The sequence below is a fragment of the Canis lupus genome, chromosome 14, assembly GCF_011100685.1.
Source record: "Canis lupus familiaris isolate Mischka breed German Shepherd chromosome 14, alternate assembly UU_Cfam_GSD_1.0, whole genome shotgun sequence".
Taxonomy (NCBI): Eukaryota; Metazoa; Chordata; class Mammalia; order Carnivora; family Canidae; genus Canis; species Canis lupus.
The window spans coordinates 49440533-49460748 of record NC_049235.1 but is presented as its reverse complement, the minus strand read 5'-3'; the positions used below and the strand labels follow the sequence as shown (position 1 = coordinate 49460748).

Here is a 20216-nt window from a genome sequence, read left to right as displayed (position 1 = left end):
ATTTTCTCACTAAACTATAGGTTGAAAAAAGTTTTGCTTCTCACATTCCACTGAAATTTGTGCCATTTTTTTAATGTCTATTTATTTTAGTAGTTTTCAGTAAGTTGTTTATTCAAAACAGTTTTAATCTGGTTTCTAAAAATGAAACTATCATTATTCTTGGGATTTAGTGTAAATAAATATTTATTCCCAGGTTGAGTCAGAATTTTAAATTCTTTTTAATTGACTCGATAAGAACTTGGGTAATACACACACACACACTCACCTCTCTAAAGCATTGGTAAACAATAAATATGCCCAAGTCCACACAAAATAATTAACTTTTCTATCATATGATACAAAAAGCCCAACACAATTCCTCTTTCAAATGTGAAAACTCTGATCCTGGAGATTCATGTTGCACATTTAAATGCTTATCATCTTTGAGAACCAAAGAAAGCTTAGGTATGTAGTGTTACTCAGTAACTTTACAAAGAATATATACACATGTTTAATTTATATAGTGTATATGAATTTATGAACACCTTTATATTTAAAACTCAAGAAAAATTATGCTTAATATATAAAAGTTTAGAAAATTATTGAAAAATACAGCTTTACCTTTAAAATAGCTGTCAAATCAACTACTGCATTTTTCATAATGCAATCTAATTTTCACTTCCTATTCTGAATTTGAAAGATTCACAAATTATTCTAGCTTGTTACCAAAAGAGAAAAAATAAAAAACTCAACCCACTAGTACTAAATTATGATTCTAATCATTCCTTAAAAAAAGTCTAGAGGAATGTACTTTTAATAAAGAAAATGCCAGGTATACAAATTGTTTAATATTCAAAGTCCCAATGTTATATTTCCTTCATAAATGATACTGCTTTGGGGTTTATCTTACTTCCTAATGTTCTTGATAGATCCTAAGGATATCGCAGAAATCTAAATTTTGAAATCTTTAAATAGATGAAAGCCAATCATAAATAATGTATTTTTGCATTTAGATAAGAGATTCTGCTTGGCTATTTTAAAGTTAAAAAACAGAATCTATTCTGCTTAGGTGTTATTGCAACAAATCAAATACCAATCATCATTTTGCTTTTATTTTGCTATTTGTCATCAGGACACCTGACCATAAATGATACCTAATAATTTCTGTCAGTGACAGACTAATTGGTTTTCTCTATATCTCATTTTAGAATGTTTAAAGTGCCACACTGGGCTAGAAATCCTACTATCTGTTCTCGGACAGTGTTTCCAAAGCATATTTTATAGGAGAGTTCTGAGAAGCTGAGGCAGCTTGTATACACTTGTGACCACACACCCCCACCCTTCTTCCCAATTCCCTCTAGCGAATAACAAAACCACCAAGCCATACGTGATGTCAAAGCCTGCATCTCTATGAAGACAGAGGCTGGTTTGCCTTGACTTGGTTCCAGGGAACAGAGGAGGCCATGTGTCTTGCCTTGGAGCCTTTGCTTCTACTGTTCCTACCCCTCTAATATTCCTCCCTAGAAAGTCACTTGGCTTAACCTCTCAATTCCTTCAACTTTTTTCTCACATTATCTCCTCTTCGAGGAGAATAAACCTAACCACCCTATTTAATACAGCAAACTCTCCCTTCCTAGCATTTGAGGTTTCCCTTAACAGCTGTAATTTTTCATCTGATAGCATTTATCACTTTTAACATACTGTGTAGTTTTAAATTACAATATACCTAATGTTTTTATCACCCTTAAACCCTGATAGACATATACTTCATGCAAGAGGTAATCGTTATCTGTTCGTTTCCTAGTATATTCTGTGTGCTAGAAATACTGTCTGATATATAGGAGACATTCACTAAACATCTATGAATGACTGAATAAATGAGCAGCTACAAAGGAGAGTACCTGCTATTCCTTGCTGCCTAGATAAACAACCAACAACCCTAACCCCCTGTGAATTCTTTGAGAAGCTAAGAGTCTGCATTTACCTATATGCTATGGATGGAGAGAAGCTGCTCTTTTGAGCTGAAGAGCTCCTGGATTCTGCAGTAGAGACAATTGCTTTGCCAGACTTCTAGCCAACAAATTAAAAAGGTAACACATGGGACACCTGGGTGGCTCAGCAGTTGAGCATCTGCCTTTGGCTTGGGTGTGATCATGGAGTCCCAGGATTGAGTCCCCTACCGGGCTCCTTGCATGGAGCCTGCTTCTCCTGTCTCTGCCTCACTCTCTGCCTCTCTCTGGGTCTCTCATGAATAAGTAAATAAAATCTTAAAAAAAAAAAAAAAAAAAAAAAAAAAACCTGTAACTCACTTAAGGGTACTCAGTTACCTAAAGGAGAAAAATCAAACTGAAAGTCAAGAATGAGGCACCTCCTACTGAGAAAAGGGCAGAAAAGAGTATTACACAGCAAAATAAACAAAATAAAATAAAGAGGCCACAAAAAATGCTGAAAAGCAAAATCATAAGCATAGACTCTACCCTACTCTTTCAAAAAATAATAAAGATTTCCCTCTCATTTTATGAATTCTGCATTACCTTTACATCAAAGCCAGCAAAAGACATTACATACATCAAAAGGAAACTACAGATAGATATCCCTCATGAACACAGATGTAAAATGTCAACCAAATATTGGCAAATTAAATTTAATAATATGTTAATAATATGCCCAATGACCATGTCAGATTTATCTCAGGAATACAGGTTAATACAACATTCAAGAGCAATGGATGCACTTCACTGTTTTCAGACTGGAAAATTAAAAAAAAAAAAAAGGCGGGGGGGAGAAAAACTTAACCATCTCAATAATTGTAGAAAGAGTATTTACCAAAATCCAACATTCATTCTTGATTTTTAAAATTTCTCATCACTCTAGTAATAAAAGGGAATTTTCTGCACCCAATCAAGAACATCTATGAAAAAAACAATGCTAACATTATATTTAATGTTGAAACACTGAATGCTTACCTATACTTCAAGATCAAGGTGAGGATATCTGCTCTTACCACTTCTATTCATCTTAATAATAGAAGTCCAAACCACTGCAATAGGGAAAAAAATGGGACAAAATTTCATAAATATTGAAAATGAAGAAATAAAACAGACTTCATTCACAGATAACATGACCATACCCAAAGTAAATTATAAGGAATGTGCAAAAACCTACTAGAATTATTGAGTAAGTTTAGGAAGGTCAAATATTCAAGGTTGGTATGCAAAAATTAACTTATTACGATAAACTAACCATAAAATTGGGAGTTGAAAATAAAAAATACCATACTAGAGATAATCTTAAAAACATGTGAAAGGTAGATACATTGAAAATTATTTAAAAATTTGATAAAATTACTAAAAGACCAAATAAGAGTATCACTTGAATGGGAAAATAAATTAAAATGGCAATTCTCCCTAATTTAATATACTGATTCCTTGCAATACTTTTCAATATCATAGCAAGGTTTTTTGCATAAATTAACCAACTGACTCTAAAATGTATATTGGGAAGACAAACTGGAATAGCAAAAATAATTTTGAAATAAAAATCTAGGACTTAGACTTCCCAATTTCAGAATTATTATAAAGCTATTATAACTTTAAAAATGTGGTTTTAACAAAAAAGAAACACATAGGATCATTGGAAGAGAATTGAGAATCCAGGAAAAAAAAAAAAAAAAAAAAAAACTCTTCTATTCATGGTCGATTGATTTTTAACAAAGATGCCAAGGTAATTCAATGAATAAAGAATTGTCTATTCAACAAATGGTACTGAGACAATTATATAACCATAGACAAAAAGATAAATCCAGCCTCTTAACTCTCAACATATGGTAAGATTAACTCAAAATGGATCATAGACCTAAATGTAAAATCTAAAACTATTTTAAAAACAGGGCAAAAATGTGAATGATGCTTTACCAAGGAATATTTACAAATGTCAAATAGGCATATGAAATTATGTTCCACATCATTAGTCATCAGAAAAATGAAAATTAATACAATGAGTTGCCACTAAAAGTAATTTAGAATGGTTAAAATTAAAAAGAACTAAAATACCAAGTTTTGTCAAGAATATGCAGCAACTGCAACTCTCATACATTGCTGGCAGGAATGCAAATTACAGTCATGTTGGAAAGCAGTTTGGCAGTGTCTTATAAAGATAAACATGCATTTAACATACAACCCAGCTATTGCACTCATTGGAAAAATGAAACATCTGTCTACACAAAAAATTATACTTGAATGGTCACAGCAGATTTATTCATAATAGGATAAAACTGAAAACCATCCCAAGGCCTATGAATTGGTGAGTGGGTAAACAATGGTGAAACATCTATTCAACACCATCAATCAAAAAGGAATCAAAGCAATCAAAAGAACCTAGCTACTGATACGAACTACTGTTATACACACAATACATGAGTATTTACAAAGATAAATCTTTAAAGCATTATGCTAAGTGAGAAAAAGTCAGACTCACCAAAAGCATATATAGTATGATTCTAATTATATATTCTATATAAGACGAAACTATAACCACAGAATAAGCTGATCAGGGGTTAACTGGTTCTACGGGGGTGGGGTGGGGGGGATGAATTGTAACTAGTACATTTAATTTTAAATAGTGAAGCAAATGTTCTTAAACTTTCACAAATTATTGAATGAAATTGTGTCCAAATTATAACCTATAAAACTGATTTTGAAAAATTTGGAATATGCAATGGAAGTATCCCTCCCTGTCCAAACTCAAATTACAGAAACTCATTATCGGAATGTAGGGACCTGCATTTCACAAAGAGCTACTTTCTGAAAGAACATGGAGCAGAAGAGCACTGGCAGCCTGGAGAAGAGCAGCGTCCTGTGCCAAGCGGCCTTCCCGTTAGCACCCTCTCTGGAATGTACTTCCCTTGCAAAATTTCTTCCCCACAGCAGAGCATACGGGGCCTTCACCCAAACACTTTCAAAAATATCTGGCAGTCTGCTCTGTGCCCTGCTCCTACCACCAAAATATTCTCACAGATTTTTCAAAGAAAATTCATAGGATCCTTCACAAAGGAAGCGGTATTTTCCTTCCAAGAGCTCCATAAACTATATGCCTCCAACTAAAACTTTTTAAATTCAATGCTGAATTATTATTTTTATTTATATTTATCTATGCTATTTTCACTACTCCTTGTTATTAAACCTATTTCTGGGGATTATATTTTGTAGCCTCACAATGCTTTGATACAGTGGCATTGACCCAACAGCAGTACATAAGGATTCATTTTCAAATAAAGCATATTCCAGCATTTTCTGTGATTGTGTGTCTTTAGGAACTTCTTCCTATAATCCAAACTATTAGATATAACCATCTTTTCTTACAAAGTAATATTTCTTATTACCTTAAGTCTGAGAATTTAATAACATTTTTGATTGGTTTAGATTAAATTTGAATTCTATTATAGACTAAGAAGGAGAAAAGTATATGTGTGAGTGTGTATATGGATCCTTATTTACAAATTATATCACATACCTATTAGATTATCAATTATTTGATCATTCATTACAAGGTCTCCTGTTATTATGAAAATCATCATTATGAGTATGTTTTGGTGATTTTTTTTTCTTCCATCTTTCCCTCCTTTTTCTAGCTCCTTGTTTGCTAAAGAAATAATTTAAAAACTCAAGAAACCTGGGACACCTGGGTGGCTCAGGGTATGAGCATCTGCCTACAGATCAAGACATGATCCCTGGGTCCTGGGATCAAGTCCTGCATCAGGCTCCCCACAGGAGCCTCCTTCTCCCTCTGCCTTTGTCTTTGACTCTCTCTCTGTGTCTCTCAGGAATAAATAGATAAATAAAATCTTTAAAAAAAAACAAAAAAACTCAAAAACCTATCCTTTCAAAATCTTATTTCAAGGGCATCCATACTTGTAGAATTCATAAGCACTAAAACAATATACTTATAAACTAAAAAACAGCTACTTATTAAAATTTCTATGGTGATCTTTTTTTTCATTATCCCTATTTACTATTTGAAGGGGTAGGTACTCACAAAATATTAATCAGTGATTAATTAAGATTAAGTTGAACTGTCAACTTATTCATATATTCAGATAGTATAATTTATATATTGAAAATCAGTTAACATTAAAAATTTGTTGAAATGTTCTATATAATCAAATTGGTACTTTTAAAAATAATACATTTCTGACTGCAAGTATTAGTCATGGTTGAAAATTAAACATGAATGTCATCCAGAAATTAGTAATGAATAGATGCCTCTTTATGGCTCATACAGAACTTATTCTAATACATATTTGGGTTTTTTTCTAATATATATTTGTGCTGTCTTCAAGCATCTCCAAGCTTCTAATAACCTGCAGATACATTTAAGTTTGCATTAAATAAGGAGGGATAGTTGATGTTACAGAAAAATATACTTCTTAGAAAGTATAAAGCAGTTTTAGTCCACTCTCAATGAAAGGAAAAACATCATTCAAGTACAAATGCCAAACTGTGAACTAACAACATTCAAGCTTGTTCACGTAAGTTATCCTTCACTTCAGAGAATGAAGTGAGTTGTTTACAGTCATGCATTTATAATAGTGACCCAGAGAATATATTTAATCTCACTGCTCAGAGTTTTACAAGTTCAAATTGGACATCTCTCATTTATTTGTCTCTATTGTAGCACCATTTTTGTGTAGACTGTTCAGTTTCTTTCAAGAAGAAATTCTGCATTTGATCCTTATTTATGAAAGCAGCAAAATTTTTAGTTAATAAAAATATAAACCTTGAGTTAAATTCTATCTAAAACACTGGCCTGGATTTTCATAGGAAATCATAGACAACAACAAGCACTGCAAAATATCAAGTGAACCATTGATAATTATCAGTTCATCATAGGTTTGTGTCCTCTATTTCACTGAGAAATACATGGATAGAAGGGGTATTTTTACAATAAATATTCCCAGAGTAAAAGAGAATGAGCAGAAATCATGCACTCAAAAGCATTTCTGTTGAATAATTTGCTATTATGACTAGCACCATCAACCTATTTAATTAATAATGTTCAAAGAGTGTTAAGTATATTCTTTTTAAAAAAACTATTTTTAACCTACCTATTAATACTCATTTTGAAATTGACCCTTCACAATTTTCCTGATCTCAAGGGAACCTCAGCTCCTCTTATCTACACTCACTAGTGCAGAGCAATTAACATATATCCCAGAAGCTTAGATTCTGTTTGACTGTGATTATTTTAAAAGTGTCAGGGGACTGAAACCATACTCTTAGAAGACAGGCCATGACATGATGAAACAGTGTTTCTAAAACCATGGGCTTCTCACAGTTCAACTGGTTTAAACTGCGAGGCAGTTCTCCAAATATCTTCACCCTCCTTAATGCCTAGCAAGGATTTAGTTATCTATTCTGTACTGTATTGCTTTGACCTAGAGATTCGGCAAAGCACATAAGAAAGATGCTTGGAAAGTGAAGGGGATAAACTGGAATAAATCCTTAGCCTAAGGAATTAGAGGGTTTTAACATAGAGATAATATAGTTCAAACACCACTTTTACAGATAAACAGAATTCTTAGTTATCTATTCTATCATCTCTATATCTAATCTACTATCTAGTTATCTATTGCTATGCAAAAAATGATTCCAAAATTTAGTAGTTTCAAGAATCATTTTGTATGCCACAGTTCTGTGGGTCAGGAAATCAGGCAGGAAAAATTCTCATAATTTCTTCTATTATTCAAGGCAAAGATTGGATCTCTCAGTGGCATTAGGCTGGTGACTGAGCTGGTCTGAGGAATCTAACATGGGTACAAGCATATGCTTGGTAACTTGACAAGGAGGTTGGAAGGCTGAAGACAGCAGTACTTTTCTTCTCTATGTAATATGAGGGACACTCTTTGGATTCTCCCCAGCAGGGTAGTGAGACACATTATATGCAGGTTGAGGACTTCTAGAGACTAAGGGAAGAGCTGCCAGTTCTTTTTAAGACTCAACTCAGGGGCATCTGGGTGCCTCAGTGGTTGAGCACCTGCCTTGGGCTAAGGTCATGATACCAGGGTCCTGAGATACAGTCCCATGTTGGGATCCTCACAGGAAACCTGCTTCTCCCTATACCTATGTCTCTGCCTCTCTGTATCTCTCATGAATAATAAATAAAATATTTAAAATAAAATAGACTATGCTCAGAATTAAAATAATATGATTTATTAGTTTATGAGCCAAAGTATTCATATAGAGGCCTAGATTTAAATGGTGGGGAAATATACTTCACTGTTCATTGGAATTACTGGCATAGAATTTTTGCCATTTTTAACGTGCCATAGTTCCCAGTTTGGCAAAAATTATTCTCATTTTTCCTATATTCAAAACACACTCAGCTCTTCTCAAGATTCCCCAAAGTCTTACCCCATTTCAATACTGACTTGATGTTCAATATTACATCATCTAAAATATGTGCAGATGTAGATAGAAGTCCTCATGTAAGATTTCTTTTAATCCAAAGATCTATGAATTAAAGAAAAAGGTATATGCCTCCTTCCATATATATGCATAACACAATGATATAGAAGGCACGGCAAAGGATTAATAAACATTCCTTTTCAAAAAGGAGGAATAGGAGACATAAGTCAGTAGTCTATAGAAATCCTCAGATCCATCTGGTCAATGTCCCTAGACCACTGGTTAGAGCCAAGTCCTCCCCGGGGCTAATTCTCTGCATGTCTTGGCTTTGATATCTGTGGTACGTATTCTGTCTTTTGAACCATCTTATCTCAGCCTTGATTTTTGCTTCTGACATTGCTATAGAAAACCCTAAGAGTCTTAAAGATATGGTGTGCAGAAAAGAGGGTTGAATTCTTACCAAGTTGTTATAGTCCTACATCTATCCTTATTATCATAGTCCTACATCTATCCCTATTTTCATGTTTACTGCTCTGGATTTGTCTCTGACCTGAAAGAACTACTCAATTTGATCATTTTTTGCTGTCTGGAAAAACTGTTCTGAATACTTTATTTCATCAAAATTCAACTGGAAGAGTCAACATGTTCTTCCTTAATACATCTGTGAGAGGACATTGGAACACAGGTGGCCTTATGCAAATTATGCCTGGAAATCTAACTCACAACCCTAAGACCAAAAGTCACACACTCTACCAACTGAGCCAGCCAGGCAACCTGAAATATGCTTAATTATTAAGCCATCAGGTATAGTTCCAATCTTCCATTTACTATAGGTGACATTGTTGCTAAACTTTCTACCACTAAATAACAAAGACCATTTCTAATCCAGTCATCAATACACTTCCCTCACTATCCATCTACTTTTAAGTTTTCATTATTGGTCTCCTTGAGTTCCTCCAGTGTCTGTCTACTTCTGTCCAAAGCCAATGCCATAAGTTTTAGGTTTTTGTTACAGCAGCACCCCACTTCCAGGTAACAAATCCAATGCCGGTTATCTATTGCTGCGTTGTGAGCTGTTGGATATTTGGTGGCTTCAAACAAAAACGATATTTTTTACATCTCATGATTTTGTGGGTCAGCAAAACCCAGTCTGAGCAAGAGAGGCACTGTCAAAAACACTTCTGTTGAATAAATTGCTAGTGTGACTAGCAATCCTATCCTATTTAAACAAAAATGATCAAACAATGTAAAATGCATTCTCTGAGAAAAGAGCTATTTGTATGAAACAATTGGCGCTGCGAGGCCCATCCACTGGGCTACCTAGTGGTAGTTAGTTGAGCAGAGATACAGGGTTCAACTGGGCTTCCATGACATGCCTGCACCATTACAGAGACAGGCAGCTAAGCTCATACTGGCCCTTCTCCCTCTTCATAAATTCTTAGGAACACTCCATGTGTTCTCACTAGCTAGGTAGCTGGACTTCTTATATAGAGTGCAGGGATTCCAGAGACCAAGATAAAGTCATCAGTCTTCTTAAAGGCTAGGACAGTAACTGACAGTGTTAATTCTGCCATAGTGGTTACATCACCCACAGGTCAGCCTAGAACCAAAGGTGGAGGAAAGGACGTCCTTCTGAGTAGGGTGAATGTCCAAAAATTTGTGACAATTTTTTTTTGAGATTTCTTTTGTTTTTATTCTTCATTTTATTCTCTCTCTCTAAACTTGCATGGAGTATGCATCAAGTCCTCATTGTATAAAAACAAAACACATGGGCTTTGTTAAATGTAATGTCATATAAAATTAGATTGAAATACTTAAAAAATCAACCCATTTTTCATTTTATATACCAGATACAAGAATTTTTTTAAAGATTTTATTTATTTATTCATGAGAGACAGAGAGAGAGAGGAAGAAACATAGGCAGAGGGAGAAGCAGGCTCCATGCATGGAGCCCGATGTGGGGCTCGATTCAGCGACTCCAGGATCATGACCTGGGCCAAAGGCAAGCATCAAACTACCCAGCTACCCAGGTGTCCCCAGACACAAAAATTTTAATTTAATATTTTACCACTTACCTCAATGTAAGTGCTTTATAGGGTTGGTATTACGTTTGTGTTACACAAACAACCATGAAATGATTATGACCTATTAGAAGCAGTAGGCCTCAAAATTTGCCAGAATTTGTGATATTTTTTATTTTACATTTGTTTTTAAGTTTGATTTGCCAACATATAGTATAGCACCCAGTGCTCATCCCATCAAGTACCCTCCTCAGTGTCCATCACCCAGTTACCTCATCCTCCCAACCCCTGCCCCTTCTGCAACCCTTTGTTTCCCACAGTTAAGAGTCTCTCATGGTTTGTCTTTTCTAATTTTTCTCACTCAGTTCCCCTCCTTTCTCTTATAATCCCCTTCATTATTTCTTATATTCGACATATGAGTGAAACCATTTGATGATTGTCCTTCTCCGGTTGACTTACTTCACTCAGCAAAATACCCTCCAATTCCATCTACATCAAAGCAAATGGTGGGTATTCGCCCTTTCTGATGGCTGAGTAATATTCCATTGTGTATATACCACATCTTCTTTATCCACTCATCTGTTGAAGGAACCAAGGCTCCTTCCACAGTCTGACTATTGTGGACATTGCTGCTATGAACATTGGGGTGCAGGTGTCCTGCCGTTTCACTACCTCTATATCTTTGTGGCTGTCTAATTATCCCAACACCATTTATTGAAGAGACTGTCCTTCTTCAGTGGATAGTCTTTCCTGCTTTGTCAAATATAAGTTGCCCATAGAGTTGAGGGCCCATTTCTGGGTTCTGTATTCTGTTCCATTGATATATGTGTCTGTTTTTGTGCCAGTATGAGACTGTCTTGATGACCACAGCTTTGTAATATAGCTTGAAATCTGGCACTGTGATGCCCTCGGCATTGGTTTTCTTTATCAATATTCCTCTGGCTATTCAGGGTCTTTTCTGATTCCATATAAATCTTAAGATTATTTGTTCCAACTCTCTGAAGAAAGTCCAAGGTATTTTGATAGGGATTGCATTAAACGTGTAAATTGCCCTGGGTAGCAAAGACATTTTCACAGTATTTAGTCTTCCAATCCATGAGCATGAATGTTTTTCCAAATCTCTTTGTTCTTCCTCAATTTCTTTCAGAAGTGTTGTGTAGTTTTTAGGGTATAGATCCTTTACCTCTTTGGTTAGGTTTATTCCTAGGTATCTTATGCTTTTGGGTGCAATTGTAAATGGGATTGATTCCTTAATTTGAATTTTTGATAATTTTTTAAAAAGATTTTATCTATTTATTCATGAGAGACACAGAGAGAAATAGAGACAGAGACACAGGCAGAAGGAGAAGCAGGCTGCCTGCAGGGAGCCCAACATGGGACTTGATCCCAGGTGTCCAGGATCATGTCCTGGACCAAAGGCAGCACTAAACCACTGGGCCACCGGGGCTGCCCAAATTTGTGATAATTTTTAACAACTGACCCAAAACCGATATATGGAATTGGTAGAGTAGCTCAGATTTAGAATCAGGTCTCCTGGATATTATTTTATTTATTTTGTTTTATTTTAATTATTTACCAAAACAGTCTTTAATTATTGGAGTTCAGTTTGCCAACATACAGCATAATACCCAGTGCTCATCCTGTCAAGTGCCCCCCTCAGTGCCTGACACCCAGTGACCCTATCCCCCTGCCCACTTCCCCTTCGTTTCCCAGAGTTAGGAGTCTCTCATGTTCTGTCTCCCTCACTGATATTTCCCACTAATTTTCTCTCCTTTCCTCTTTATTCCCTTTCACTATATTTTATATTCCCCAAATGAATGAGACCATATAATGTCTGTCCTTCTCCGATTGACTTACTTCCTTCAGTATAATACCCTCCAGTTCCATCCACATTGAAGCAAATGGTGTGTATTCATCGTATCTAACGGCTGAGGAATATTCCATTCTATACATAGACCACATCTTCTTTATCCATTCATCTTTCCATGGACACCGAGGCTCCTTCCACAGTTTGGCTATCGTGGATATTGCTGCTATAAACATTGGGGTGCAGGTGTCCCATCGTTTCACTGCATCTGTATCTTTAGGGTAAATCCCCAGCAGTGCAATTGCTGGATCATAAGGTAGCTCTATTTTTAACTCTTTGAGGAACCTCCACACAGTTTTCCAGAGTGACTGTAAGCCTTCACATCCCACCAACAGTGCAAGAGGGTTCCCCCTTCTCCACATCCTCTCCAACATTTGTTGTTTCCTGTCTTGTTAGTTTTCACCATTCTCACTGGTATGACGTGGTATCTCATTGTGGTTTTGTGGTTTTGATTTCTATTTCCCTGATGGCAAGGGATGCAGAGCATTTTCTCATGTGTTTGTTGGCCATGTCTATGTCTTGAAGAAATTTCTGTTCAAGACTTCTTCCCATTTCATGATTGGATTGTGTGTTTCTTTGCTGTTGAGTTTAATAAATTCTTTATAGATCTTGGATACTAGCCCTTTATCTGATACGTCATTTGCAAATATCTTCTCCCATTCTGTAGGTTGTCTTTTAGTTTCCTTGATTGTTTCTTTGCTGTGCAGAAGCTTTTTATCTTGATTAAGTCCCAATAATTCATTTTTGCTTTTGTTTCCCTTGCCTTCATAGATGTACCTTGCTAGAAGTTGCTGTGGCCAAGTTGAAAAAGAGTGTTGCCTGTGTTCTCCTCCAGGATTTTGATGGATTCCTTTCTCATATTTAGATTTTCAACCATTTTGAGTGTATCTTTGTGTCTGGTGTAAGAGAATGGTCTAGTTTCATTCTTCTGCACGTGGCTGTCCAATTTTCCCAGCACTATTTATTGAAGAGACTGTCCTTTTTCCAGTGGATACTCTTTACTGTTTTACCAAATATTAGTTGACCATTGAGTTGAGGGCCAATTTCTGGGTTCTCTATTCTGTTCCATTGATGTATGTGTCTGTTTTTGTGCCAGTACCACACTGTCCTGATGATCACAGCCTTGTAGTAAAACCTGAAATCTGGCATTGTGATGACCCCGGCTCTGTTTTTTTCTTTTTCAATATTCCTCTGGCTATTCGGGGTCTTTTCTGATTCCACACAAATCTTAAAAAGATTTCTTCCAACTCTCTGAAGAAAGTCCATGGTATTTTGATAGGGATTGCATTAAATGTGTAAATTGTCATGGGTAACATTGACATTTTCACAATAGTATTTATTCCAATCCATGAGCATGGAATATTTTTCCATCTTTTTGTGTCTTCCTCAATTTCTTTCAGAAGTATTCTGTAGTTTGCATGGTATAGATCCTTTACCTCTTTGGTTAGGTTTATTCCAAGGTATCTTATGTTTTTGGGTGCAATTGTAAATGGGATTGAGTCCTTAATTTCCTTTTCTTCAGTCTCATTGTTACTGTAGGAAATGCCATGGATTTCTGGGCATTGATTTTGTATCCTGCCACACTGCCAAATTGCTGTATGAGTTCTAGCAATCTTGGGGTGCAGTCTTTGGGTTTTCTATGTACAGTATCATGTCACATGCAAAGAGGGAGAGTTTGATTTCTTCTTTGCCAACTTGAATGCCTTTTATTTCTTTTTGTTGCCTGATTGCTGAGGCTAGGACTTCTAGTACTATGTTGAATACCAGTGGTGAGAGTGGACATCCCAGTCGTGTTCCTGATCTTAGGGGAAAGGATCCCAGTGTTTCCCCATTGAGAATGATATTTGCTGCGGGCTTTTTGTAGATGGCTTTTAAGATGCTGAGGAATGTCCCTCTGTCCCTACACTCTGAAGAGTTTTGATCAGGAATGGATGCTATATTTTGTCAAATGCTTTCTCTGCATCTATTGAGAGGATCATTTGGTGCCTGTTTTTCCTCTTATTGATATGATCAATCACACTGATTGCTTTACGAGTGTTGAACCAGCCTTGCATCCCAGGGATAAATCCCACTTGGTCATGGTGAATAATCTTCTTAATGTCCTGTTGGATCCTATTGGCTAGTATCTTGTTGAGAATTTTTAAATCTGTCTTCATTAGGGATATTGGTCTATAATTCTCATTTTTTTGTGGGGTCTTTGTCTGGTTTTTGAATTAAGATGATGCTGGCCTCATAAAACGAGTTTAGAAGTATTCCATCTCTTTCTATATTTCAGAACAGCTTTAGTAGATGAGGTACTGTTTCTTCTTTAAACATTTGATAGAATTCCCCTGGGAAGCCATCTGGCCCTGGACTTTTCTGCCTTGGGAGGTTTTTGAAGACTGCTTCAATTTCCTGCTTGGTTATCGGCGTGTTCAGGCTTTCTCTTTCTTCCTGTTCCAGTTTTGGTAGTTTGTGGTTTTCCAGAAATGCATCCATTTCTAGACTAGAAATGCATCATTTTTCTAGACTCTAATTTATTAGCATATAACTGCTCGAAATATGTTTTTAAAATCATTTCTATTTCCTTGGTATTGGTGGTGATCTCTCCTTTTTTGAGATTTTATTCGAGTCTTTTTTAATAAGAGTGGCTAATGGTTTATCTATTTTATTAATTCTTTCAAAGAACCAACTCCTGGATTTGTTGATCAGTTCTACAGTTCTTCTGGTCTCTATTTCATTGAGTTTTGCTCAAATCTTCATTAACTCTCTTCTTCTGCTGGGTGTAGGTTTCATTTGCTGTTCTATCTCCAGGTCCCTTAGGTGTGAGATTAGCTTGTGTATTTGAATTCTCTTCCAATTTTTTGAGGGAAGCTTGTATTGTGATGTATTTCCCTCTTGGGACTGCTTTTACTGTATCCCAAAGATTTTGAACAGTTGTATCTTCATTCTCATTGGTTTCCATGAATCTTTTAAATTCTTCTCTAATTTCCTGGTTGACCCTTTCATCTTTTAGCAGGATGCTCTTTAACCCCCACGTGTTTGAGTTTCTTCCAAATTTCTTCTTGTGATTGAGTTCAAGTTTCAAAGCATTAAGGTCTGAAAATATGCAGGGGACAATCCCAATCTTTTGGTATAGGTTAAGACCTGATTTGTGCCCCAGTATGTGGTCTATTCTGGAGAAAGTTCCAGGTGCACTTGAGAAGAATGTGTATTCAGTGGCATTTGGATGTAAAGTTCTATAAATATCTGTGAAGTCCATCTTGTCCACTGTATCATTTAAAGCTCTTTTTTCTTTGGATATGTTGTGCTTAGAAGGTCTGTCATTTGCAGAAAGTGCCATGCTAAAGTCCCCCAGTATAAATGTATTAATATCTATGTATATCTTTATTTTGGTTATTAATTGATTGATATACTTGGCAGCTCCCATATTAGGGGGATAAATATTCATCTTTGTCCTCTTGCTGGGTAGATCCTTTAAGTATGATATAGTGTTCCTCTTCATCTCTTACTATAGTCTTTGGGATTAACTTTATCTGATATGAGGATTGCTACCCCTGCTTTCTTTTGAGGACCATTTTTTAAAAATATTTATTTATTTATTTATGATAGACAGAGAGAGAGAGAGAGAGAGAGAGGCAGAGACACAGGAGGAGGGAGAAGCAGGCTCCATGCTGGGAGCCTGACGTGGGACTCAATCCTGCGACTCCAGGATCTGCCCCGGGCCAAAGGCAGGTGCTAAACTGCTGAGCTGCCCAGGGATCCCCTTGAGGACCATTTGAATGGTAAATTGTTCTTCAAATTTTTATTTTCAGGCTGTAGGTGTCCTTAGGTCTAAAATGAGTCTCTTGGGCAGCCCCGGTGCCAAGCAGTTTAGTGCGGCCTTCAGACCGTGGTGTGATCCTGGAGACCCGGGATCTAGTCCCACGTCAGTTCCCTGCATGGAGCCTGCTTCTCCCTCTGCCTGTGTTTCTGTGTGTGTGTGTGTGTGTGTGTGTGTGTGTGTGTGTGTGTCTGCCTGTCATGAATAAATAAAATCTTTAAAAAATAATAATTAAAATAAAATAAAATAAAATAAAATAAAATAAAATAAAATAAAATAAAAAGTCTCTTGTAGACAGCAAATAGATGGGTCTTGATTTTTTATCCGGTTTGAAACTCTGCGTCTTTTGATGGGATCATTAAGCCCATTCACATTCACAGCTACTATTGAAAGATATGAATTTATTTCATCATAATATCTATTCAATCCCTGTTTTGTGGATTATTTCTTTGGGCGTCCTCTTTCTTTTACAGAGTTCCCCTTAACATTTCTTGCAGAGCTGGTTTGGTGATCACATATTCTTTCAGTTTCTGCCTATCTTGGAACTTCTTTATCTTTCCTTCTATTCTGAATGAGAGCCTTGCTGGATAAAGTACTCTCGACTACATGTTTTTCTCATTTAGGACCCTGAATATATCTTGCCAGCCCTTTCTGGCCTGCCAGCTCTCTGTGGAGAAGTCTGCTGTTAATCTAATCTTTCTCCCCATATAAGTTAGGGATCTCTTGTCTCTTGCTGCTTTAAGGATTTTCTCCTTATCTCTGGAATTTGCAAGTTTCACTATTAGATGTCCAGGTGTTGAACGGTTTTTATTGGTTTTGGGGGGGTGGGGATCTAACTCTTGGATCTGAATGCCTGTTTCCCTCCCCCAAGTTAAGGACGTTTCCAGCTATGATTTGTTCAAATACAGTTTCTGGTCCTCTGTCCCTCTCAGTGCCCTCTGGAACCCCAGTTATACATAGATTTTTCCTTCTAAGGCTGTCATTTATTTCCCTTAACCTTTCCTCATGATCTTTTGTTTTTTTTCCTCAGCTTCCTTCCTTTCCATCAACTTGTCTTCTATGTCACTCACTCTTTCTTCTACCTCATTGACCCTAGTCATTAAGACCTCCAGTTTGGATTGCATCTCATTTAGTTGATTTTAAATTTCGGCCTGATTAGATCTAAATTCTGCAGTCATGAAGTCTCTTGAATCCCGTATGCTTTTTTCCAGAGCCACCAGTAGCTTTATAATTGTGCTTCTGAATTGGCTTTCTGACATAGAAATTTAGTCCAAATTCTTTGACTCTGTGGCAGAGAGTACTGTTCCTGATTATTTCTTTTGTGGTGAGTTTTTCTTTCTAATAATTTTGCTCAGTGCAGTGTCTAAAAACTTGTTGTGTTGGAAAATGGAAGAAAAATAAAAGAGAAAAAAATAGGCAGGGTATCCTCTGGTTCTATATACTGTAAATCCCTAGACTTCCCCTGGAGCTTTCCAGCACTGCTAGCTCAAGAGCTTACTCTTCCCCTGTCCTTCTAGCTGGTCTTCTGGGGGACAGCCTGCATGCAGATTCTCAGGTGTGTGCACCTACCTGGGCGAGCTGAGCTGCCCCCCTACTGCCAGGTGCTCAGCTCAGTGGGAGCTGTTTACCCCATGGGGCCTCTGTTCCCTGGCAGCCCCACTCCATCCCAGGCACAGGGTGACACCAGGAGAACAACCCCACTGGTGGTGGCCAGCTCTCTATCCCTGGAGTCAGCTCCCACAATAACTACCACAGCTCCCAGTCTGCACTGGCTTGGATGCTCCGGCAGCAGGGGCCACTGATCTGCATGGCTTGGGGGCACCCAGTGGCAGGAGCGTCTTCATTGTCTGACGCCCTCCCGGCCTCTGCCTGTCCTGGGGGGAGCACAGGAAAAGTTTCTTACACCATACACAAAAATAAACTCAAAATGGATCTAAGATCTAAATGTGAGACTCAAAACCATAAAACCCCTAGAAGAAATCAGAAGCAGTAATTTCTTTAACATCAGCCAAAGAAACATTTTTGTAGATATGTCTCCTCAGACAAGGGAAATAAGAGCAAAATTAAAATACCGGGACCACATGAAAATAAAAAGGTTTTGCACAGTAAAGGAAATCATTAAGAAAACAAAGGCAACCAACTGAACAAGAGAAGATATTTGCAAATGATACATCCAGTGAAGTGTTAACATTCACTTGGCATTTTTGCCATGCAATACCCTATTGTCTACATTTAAAAAGTTTATGTTAATATATTTCATTTAAATGAAATATATAAATATAATAAATACCATGTGCTCAGCAGGCACTTAGAAATAAAATACTACTTATTTATTTAGTAGTCTGTGTTCCTCCTTTTTGATCTCATTCTCCTTTTCATCTTGAGCAAACACTAGAGTAAATTGACCCTATCTATATATGTGTATGTGTGTATCCATATCCACATCTATGTATCTATATGTAATACCTTTTTCTTCTGTGCATTGCTATTCTGTATCTTTTATCCAGTTTTATATGCAAATCTTGGTTGAAGAGTTTTTTTTTTTTTTTTAATTTATGTATTCTAATTACCATTGCTAAGCATTTGTGTATCTTGGAATTAACTTCTCCTGGACCAGGGACCATTGGATTACCATTTCACCTATTTTACTGTTGTCTTGTAGAACACAGATGTTTCCAATTTTAACAAAAATTCCGTTTTTCCTAATTAGATTTTTTTATCTAATTGCAGATTAGAATTGGTCCCTGTATAATTGGTTTCTGGGCATAGCAGGAGATTAGCACATATTTTATTTGTTCATATGGATAACCTGTTCCACCATCATTATATATGTAGAGTTAATTCTTTCCCTCACTTATCTGTAGTGCCTCATATATTGTAAAGCAAGGTTTAAAATATATTTTCTCTATTCTGTTCCATTATTCCATTTATCTATCTCTTACACAAATACCACTACTTTATTCTTGAGATCTGGATGGCAAATATTCTCAGCTTACTCTTCTTAAATCTTCTCTTAATGACCCTTGACATTTCAATAACCTTGTAAGTAAGATAAACAATCTCTCAATATTGTAAAAACTATGAAAAGATCTTGATTGCATTAAATTAATGTAATTGAATTAACCTATACATACAGTTAAGACTTTTCAGCCATGGATATGAATACCTTTATATTTATATTCTTTAACACTTTTCAGTAAAATTTCTTAGTACTTTACAGTTTTTATTGTTTTTATAATGTTACCTTACTTGTTGCTGTGTATAGTAATACAATGGATTTATGATCTTATATACGTCGCTCTTGCTGAACCCACCTACTAATACCAAACATTTCTCTCTTAAGTTTTCTAGGTATACAAACACTTACTGATGTGTACTGAGGATACTGATGATTGTTTCTTTGAAATAATACAACTTTAATTATTTTTAATTATTTAATTATTTAATTAATTTATTTATTATTATTATTTATTTATTATCTTATTTATATTTTTATTATTATTTTAATTATTTTATTATTTTAATTATTATTTTTATTTTTATTTTTATTGTATTCCAGCACTGCTTGGGGCCTCAAGTACAATGCTGAATAACAATGGTCAGAGCAGGTATGCTCATCATTTTCCTGATTTAATTGAAAACACTTCTACCTGTCACCATTAAGTGTGAAATTTGCTGAAATTTTAGGAAGTATTTCTCTAGCTAACTCCAAATTTACTATGAGGTTTTATTTTTTTCTAAATCATGAATGAATATTAAATTATATAAAAATATTTCCAAATGATATGATGAATATGTTGTTACATATTTTATTACAAAATACAGACAAAATATTATTTATAGTAACTATTTTCAAATATTAATACTTCTTGAAATACCAGAATATGCCTCACTCAATCATGTTTTCTTTTAATACACTACTATATTTGGTTTGCTAGTATAATTTAAAGTTATTTGTACATTTACTCATAAGTGAAATTAGTATAGTACCTACTTCAGTTGGCTAGCAAAAGATTAAATTAGTACTTATAAAGTCCTTAAAACAATGCTTTAACACTTGAGAACTACATGAAGTTAATAAACAAAAATAGCATTCTTGTCTTCATTACCAAATATATATCAACTTCCTAAAATGAGATCGGTAA

The 20216-nt window shown here is 35.8% G+C and overlaps 1 long non-coding RNA gene across 13 annotated transcripts in view; it reads right to left on the bottom strand.

The window, feature by feature from the left end:
• Window positions 1-20216, bottom strand: part of LOC111098831 — a 187261-nt gene that overhangs the window by 119558 nt on the left and 47487 nt on the right. For all 13 annotated transcript variants that reach the window (XR_005369721.1, XR_005369723.1, XR_005369714.1 and 10 more), the window contains one exon: window positions 2946-3019. This is a non-coding gene — a long non-coding RNA (uncharacterized LOC111098831). The remainder of the gene's footprint in view (window positions 1-2945; window positions 3020-20216) is intronic.